Source organism: Chaetodon auriga, chromosome 6 (assembly GCF_051107435.1).
Source record: "Chaetodon auriga isolate fChaAug3 chromosome 6, fChaAug3.hap1, whole genome shotgun sequence".
Classification (NCBI taxonomy): Eukaryota; Metazoa; Chordata; class Actinopteri; order Chaetodontiformes; family Chaetodontidae; genus Chaetodon; species Chaetodon auriga.
Genome location: NC_135079.1, coordinates 10,491,543 through 10,499,203, shown reverse-complemented (window position 1 = coordinate 10,499,203; position 7,661 = coordinate 10,491,543). Strand labels below are relative to the sequence as shown.

Below are 7,661 nucleotides of genomic sequence, written 5' to 3'. Positions count from 1 at the left end.
TCTTTGTCAGTCAGTAATGAGGGAGCTCCATGCGAAATGAGTGATGCTCCTTACAGCAGTTCCGTCCAATCAATATCCTACAATCAATAGCCTGAGAGTTTAATGTCGTACCCCGCTTCACCCGACAACACTTTAAACTCCACCCATCCCTCTTGCACCGCTGCACTGCCTGGGCCACTTCACAGCTCAACGTGCTGCACCGTGGGGATGAATGGCAGGTTCATGAGACTGCGCAGCTTTTGTAGTTCTACAAGTTGTCACTCAGAAACTTATTGATGGGGGGATTTGTGCTGAAGGCGTAAGTACGTGCGATGGAAGTCAAGGTGTCACAGGCTCTCGGCAGCTCATCAGGTAGGTTTGGCTCACTCTGAAGGAGGCACACTGTGTTAGTGGACCAAGGAGTGATAGTAAAACTGCAGCTACAGCTATAAAACTAAAATGATTCAATAGCTACTGAATTTGATCTGTTATCTGGATTTACAATGCTGTTTTTTTACCCTAGCTATAAATGATTTGTGCTTGGTATTAAGTGTTTATGGGGTCACTTATTTAAAAAGAATATTCATAATAAGATGTCTCAGCCTGTTCTTGTAGCATGTTGTAGAATATTTAACAAACATGTTGTTTCACTCATACATAATCTGACCTGCAACTTAAACAAAACCATCTTTGTGCTCTTATTATGTCCTTAACAGACATTACAGGAGTAAAAGTACATTTTGGTCAACAATTGTCCATTATAATGCTCTACACCATTGCAAAATAATGTGAAAACCCTTAAGAGACAAGTGCAGAAGCACTCAGTGTACAGTATAAAACTTCATTGCCTGGATGAAAACGGATCCTTTAGAATTTATTTATTTATGAAGTGACATATTGAATGAATTAATGATCAGGCAAGTTAATGAAGCTACATTAGTCAATGAGAGCTTTTGAAGAAGGGCACACATAGGTACTGCCTTCATGTTGTTTTCTGTAAATGAGAAATGGATCAAGCTGCCATGCCTGCATATTCATCAAAATCACACAGGTCACTTCATGCGTCTTTTTGGTGTGTGGCACTCATGTTGTTGTTGACTTGTTTGCACAGCGCCCAGGAAAGCTCAGTGCAATCTCTCCGAAAAGGAGAGCGTGACTGTTTCTGTTTTCTAGGGAAATCCAGCAAACATGTCCGGCGTCACTCAGTTTAATGAGCTCTCTAATGCATGACCGCTGTGGCTTTTATTAGATGTTCTAAATCATCACTGCCCCAGGCAAAGATGAAATTGGCCAAAAAAAAAAAAAGAAGAAAAAACTGTGGTTATGTCCTGATAGCTAATAGGACAGTGTTTTCATCCGTGTTGAGCCATGTGGATAATGTTCATTGGTGTGCAGAGACTCTGAGATGGACATGGGGGCAAACTGTGACGTGGTGGCTCTGCTGGAAGCGGGGTGAAGTGTTCACCAGAGTATAAATCATCAGGCTTATGAATCCGGTTTAGATCCTTAAGTGTGTGCCCCCTCACCCCATGTTTTTGGTCATTGCTCACTAGATGCTCTGTGTGCAGAAAGCAGAGATGTCAAAGATGGTGTCTTTGGAAGAGAGCTTCCCCTGGACTGATACAGGAGCTGTATGCAGGGAGCTCGATTTTTAAAAGACTTTGTCCTCTACTTTCTCACTGCTCATCTAATGAAAACACTTTAGAGACTAGGAAAACAATATTGTCTAACCACAGAAGATACAGTCTAAGTAGCTGCCACAAGTTTCACTAATCTGTCAGTGACAGTCAAAGCTCCTTGTGGTGTTTCGGGGTGAATCTGCACCAATCTCCTGCAAGTCAAGATCCTCTTATGGCATCACAACTTTCTGAGAGTTTGCAGGCTGTTTAACAATGATGGTTCTTGTCTTTTATAATTGTGTTCGGAGGATCTTATGTTAGCTTCTTAATGAAAAAAAATCTACATTGTTTTCCTCTTATAAAACTCAACATTTAAGGAGGAGAGAGTGTTATGATTTTATCCATAAATATACTTTAATGTGGCCTTTAGTAATCACTGCTGATGAATCTAAGCAAGATACAAAGCACACAGATTGGGGTGGAGCAGCCATCATGTAATGGAAATCCTGCAGTGTAAATGCCCTCCAGACTGGATATACACCCCCTTTAGCTGATATGTATTAAGGTGATAAACACTGATGCCCTTTTTATTCAATTGGCGAGTTGCTGGAGAAGATGTTCACCTCGCTGCACTCAAACTAAATTGCATTTTCTTTATCAGCTGCTGACAGTTCCATACTGTAAAGTGTTTCTGTGCATACGTTCATTCTATTATACAACCCCGATTCCAAGGCAGTTGGGATGCTGTGTAAAACAAATACAACAGAATGTGAAACTTTGCTCCTCCTTTTTAACATTTACTCACTTGAAAACAGTACAAAGACAATATATTTACTGTGGCAACACGTTTCAAACAAGTTGGGACAGGAGCAACTTAAGACTGGGAAAGATGTGGAATGCTCCAAAAACAGCAACAGGTTGATTGGTAACAGGTGATAGTGTCATGATTGGGAATGAAAGGGGCATCCTGGAAAGGCTCAGTCGTTCACAAGCGAGGGTGGAGCGAGGTTCACCCCTTTATGAACACATGATCGTATAAAGGATGTTACTGCACAATAAACACTGTTTGCAAATGATTGCGTTCTGTTTTTTGGAATCATTGTTGATGTCGTGACATTTCTTGAAAAGTAGTAATTTAGTCATAGTCATGGTAATAGTATTTGCCAGACGGTGTGTCTGTGGTGCTCAGTGTACGTTGGATAAACAATACCTGCACATAGTTAATGGAATCACACTTTCCTCAACATCTCATCATAGACTCAGTTACTCCAGAAAGGAATTTAGTCACCCGGACCTTTGAAATGTATTTGTTTAAATAAATAATCCATTTGCCAGGAAGTTCATGCAGAAAGTACCTGCTCATCAATCGATCTCTCTTGTGTCTGGACAGTTCCGAAATCTTTAGGACACTATATTGCTGCACTTAGACTGCACAGCTGTAATGGACAAAGCACATTTCAGGGGAAGTGATTTTTTTTTCCCAGAGCAGTTGTCCAGAGCTCTGGTAACTTAGACACAGCACTCTGCATGTCACTGCTATTCCTCTGACCTTCACCTGCAATTATCTCTGTTAATGAAGCAGTGAACTGAGCTGGTTAACTCTACTTTCGATTCACTCAAACATTTTGCTTTATTATTCAGTTGTCTTACAACCCCTCCCTTCTTTCAGCGCTACACAGCCCTCTGGTAGTACTTCATGCTGCTGTCACAAACTGAACTGTGCACGTTCAAGATTTAGCAGTTCAATAATGCCCCGTGTGCACCAGCGTGTCTGGCGGCCATGTGTTGTTTTCTCGTGAGCTTCACTGAGGAAAGCTGCTGAAGGGAAATGTCGCTGTTGAACCTGCGGAGAATCATTTCTGAGACGTAAAGCACCTCTGAATGTTTGTGAGTCACATTGTTTGGACGCTGAGCGCAGCCCCGCGGCTGTTGGTCTTAATGAAGCTGAATGCACACATGAGGCAGGGAGCACACATCAGCACACACTGAATGCAAATCTCTGACTGTAGATGGTTATTTTTCCCATTGTGCACAAATTAAAATGCATTATTGTATGCTAACTTGGTTAATCTTGGCAGTGGCCTGTTTAGGATTCGGAATAGTAGCCTCCACGTTATATAATAAAGCAATTACAACAATGTAAGGGCTCTGTGGTTATATGTAAAAAGGTTTCATTTATAATGTGCATTAAGCCATGTTTCCTCTTATTGTGCAGATTATTTACCCTTCTATACATCCACATTGTCAGAGCAGCATTTAGCATGTAATACTGTGTTGTGTGACAGTTTGCTGTGGATGAAAATAAGCTCAAGAGTGAACAGTTTATTAGTTCTGATCATCCACATTAATTAATGCCCCACGTTTGTATCTGAAAAATGTAACATACATAACAATTCACTGTAGGTCCACCATTTACTCCATGTCAGTGAAGTCTAGAAGCCAACTTTCATTATTTTACTTTTGAAATCATCCAAATCCATCCCTCAACAGTTGAATCCAGTGATATCGTGTGTGTTGTTAGTACACGTTTGGCGTTAACATTACAGTACACATTAGCGGTTTGCTGTTTTTAATCAAAAATCTAAGCTGCTCAGATGAGCTGGTTTGGGAAAGCCAGAGGCCTCATTGTTTTCCATTAGTATCATGTATCAGAGGGTAAAAAGGATTTTAAAGACGTGTAAAAAATGTATGAAGGCAGTAACACGAGAGGAATAAGTGGGGAGCTGGACAGCTGTGATCACCTACAAATTTCACCGATCTGATCACAGGAGCTAGTACAACTTCCTTCCATTAAGCAATTTTGGTATTGTGGTTTGAGGATGCCCTTCAGGATCAAAGCAACTACAAGGAGACTTTAATAAAATGATATCACCTCTATACTCACGTCGCTTTTTGTCTTAAATGATGCGTGTTTTCAGGATCATGTCATCAGGACAACTGTATGTTCCTGCCCCTGCTGGACAGTCAGGCCTCCAGCTCCTCTGGAGCCGACAGACATGTTCCCATCAATTCGGCCATCAGCCGCTCAGTGTCCTGGAGCTCCTCGCTTTCCAACACCTTCCAGTCTGGAGCCACAGAGACGGACCAACACTCTGGTGAGTCTGAATCAAGTTTTTGGTTACACTGGATGCTAAAATACACTTATTCATCATTAACTCGTTGTTTATTAGCACGCATTTTAGTGGCATCTTGTTCTGCTTGACCATATTCTACAACTACCAGACCATTAACTAAGAGTTTTCCCTCAATGACCTCCTAGTTACTGCTTATTGATAGTAAGTAAGCAACTTGTTGTGCATGCATTACGATCTTAATAACCTAACCCTTAATAAACCCCGGAATGATGCATTAATAAGTGCTTTATAATGACAGATGGAAAGCCAATATGCTACTAATATGCATGATAATAAGAACTAGTTAATGATGAATATGTGTACCAAGTAAAGTTTTAGCAAGTTTTTTCTTTCTTTCTTTTTTTTTTTCACCTGCATTACTTCTATGTAACATCGGCCCTTGCATGTTGGGCGTATTGCTGCACATCTAATGTGTGTATAGAGTATAAGGTCGACACGAAGAATTTAAGCTACTTCCTTAATGAGTATGGATCATGCTGACTCTGCCATTGTGAGTGTTAATGAGGCACTCAAATACTGAAGCCATTAGTTAATTAACTGATAGAGAGAACATTTATTTGCACAAAATTTGACCATCAATTGATCACTGAAGTCATTTATCAAGAAAAACACTAAATATTCTTTGGTTCTGTCCTCTCAAAGTGAAGATCCACCACTTTTCTCTCTATTATATCATCATAATGAAATGAATCTTTGGGTTCTGGGCATTTTTTCGGACAAAACAAGCAATTTAGGGACATTGACATTGGGGAAATGAGTGTTTCTGACCTATTTTCTGCAATGTTATAGATAAATGATTAGTTGATTTTAAAAAAAGGACTAATTGATCATGAAAGTAATACGTTGCAGGGTTGTTCTGGAAAAGTTTAGACCCTCAGTTGAACTGTTTTCTCTGAGCTTTTAAAATAACTTCATCAGCAGATTCCCCAGCTGCTAATCCTTAGTGCAAGGCAGTAATCTAGCTGCATGTACTGATGTTAGAGATCTTTCTCATTCAGGAGCCTCTTGTGCAAGCAGAGAGTTCTTTGATTCTTTGCATTGTGTGCAAACACAGAACCTTTTATTTGCAACCAGACGTGCTGAAAATTAGGGGAAGGTGGCTTTGATTGTTTCTGAATGTAATTAGATATGTCTCCCTACACCTGCGTGACTGCAGCTCTGTTTTTTATTTTATGGTTTACAGCCGTTTGCATCCTCAAATGGAAAGCTCCTTGCAGCACAGATCTTGAGGATTTGATTGTTTGCCATTTGACACAAAGGTTTTACAAAGCTAACCCTTTTGTTTGGAGGCTGCAGAGAGAGAGTATCATTCAATATGTGAATCCTCCGAAAAGTAGTTCATGACTGCATATTTGCACACGCAGGCCGAGGGGAATAATGCAAAAACCTCTTTGTTTGTCTTAGTTGGAGCTCGATGCTGACGGCTCAATCAGTCACATTTTAACCACAAGGTGGCAGCATTTTGTTTATCTAAAACCTTGCTCAGCGCTGCAGCTCAGCCATCTGACCTACATCTCCAAACTAACAGGCAGGAATGGAGGAGATAAAATTTTAAATGGGACTGACCGTAGAAGTAATTTATTTATTTATCGGCCCAGTGGAAGAAATGAATTTTTCCTGGTGTAAAAATGACATGTTATAGGGGTCGGCACGCACAGCCCTGCCACCAGTCCTCAGTAAACCTCAGAACAGTGGGAGGAGGAGAGGCGTGCTGAGCTGCAAGAAAGCAGATGGTATTTGCATCTATGACAGATGCCAGACTACTCCCCAGAATACTAGCACATACGGAGATTGACACACAAAAGTAGGACCACAGAGCAAAGGGTGTTATTATGACCTGGTGAAGAACAGATCACAGCAGTGAACAACATGAACAACACAGGGCTTCCCCTCCCATGAGCCTCGGATCCTGACTGGAAGTCTGCTGGTCTGTAACTCTGTGTGGTTGACATTGAGATAAGACCAGTGACCTTGCAGATAAAGCATGATAAGATCTCTGTTTGGTGCAACTGAAGACCCGAGGCAAAGTGATAAGGAGACAATATTGTACATTTTGCCTGCATGCTCTCACCGAGGTGCCACACGAATTGCGTGTGATTGATAATGAAATGCTTCCTGTTCCATTTTTCCACGTCATGTTTAGCTGTTAAAGCTGCCATAAACACCTGAAATGTGCACTGATAACAGAGGCACTCCAGGCATCGTTTACATCAATTAAATATTAAAAAAAGAAAGCAGTAGAAGCAGAAAATTTCTTAATTCAGTAAAAAAAACTGACTTTTTAAAAGACTTTTAAATGGAAATAAGTATTCTGCATTCCAGCCCCACATCCGTAATGATCCTCAATAACTAAATACAACCATTTGAGTCCCATTTGCCCAATAAAGCCAGCATGATCACATTAGAACTTATCACAATATGCAGGTTATCAAACTGCACTGCAGCCATTTTTACCACCCTGCTCAGTTTTCATGTGTGATGGAACAGAGAGGGATCTCCCTGCGCTCCAGCACCAGTGTGTCAGCACAGCTCTCAGCTCTGTAGTAGTAAGCTATAGTATTGATTGTTGTGAGTTTTTCCTCACACTCTTAACTGCCTGCCAAAGCAAACGGTTCAGCCGAGAAAAAGTCAAACTGTCCACATTCCTTTTATTGATGCTTTGCTTTGTTTTCATTTGATTTTTTTTTAAGGGGGGGATCAATTCACAGTGAAGTCTGATTGTGGCTGTGGGCCAACAGTGGCTTCTGTCAACATGCTGGACATGATGAGGGTGTTTTGATGAAGAGCACATGCCGTCCGGTGGGTTTAGACACTCTGATGGCTCTTGTGTTTAGCATCCTCTCTGCAGTGAGGATCGGTGGTCTGTCTCAAGACTAAGATTTCTAATGAGTAAAGTTTCAGTCTTTACTTCAAGGCTGCAAAGTGACCG

At 41.0% G+C, this 7,661-nt stretch overlaps 1 protein-coding gene across 1 annotated transcript in view; it reads left to right on the top strand.

Moving 5' to 3' along the window:
• The first annotated feature begins 4,583 nt into the window (after window positions 1-4,583).
• Window positions 4,584-7,661, top strand: part of ano3 (anoctamin 3) — a 34,603-nt gene continuing 31,525 nt past the window's right edge. The window contains exon 1 of the mRNA XM_076732534.1: window positions 4,584-4,693. The gene's annotated coding sequence lies outside the window, so the exon portion shown is untranslated. The remainder of the gene's footprint in view (window positions 4,694-7,661) is intronic.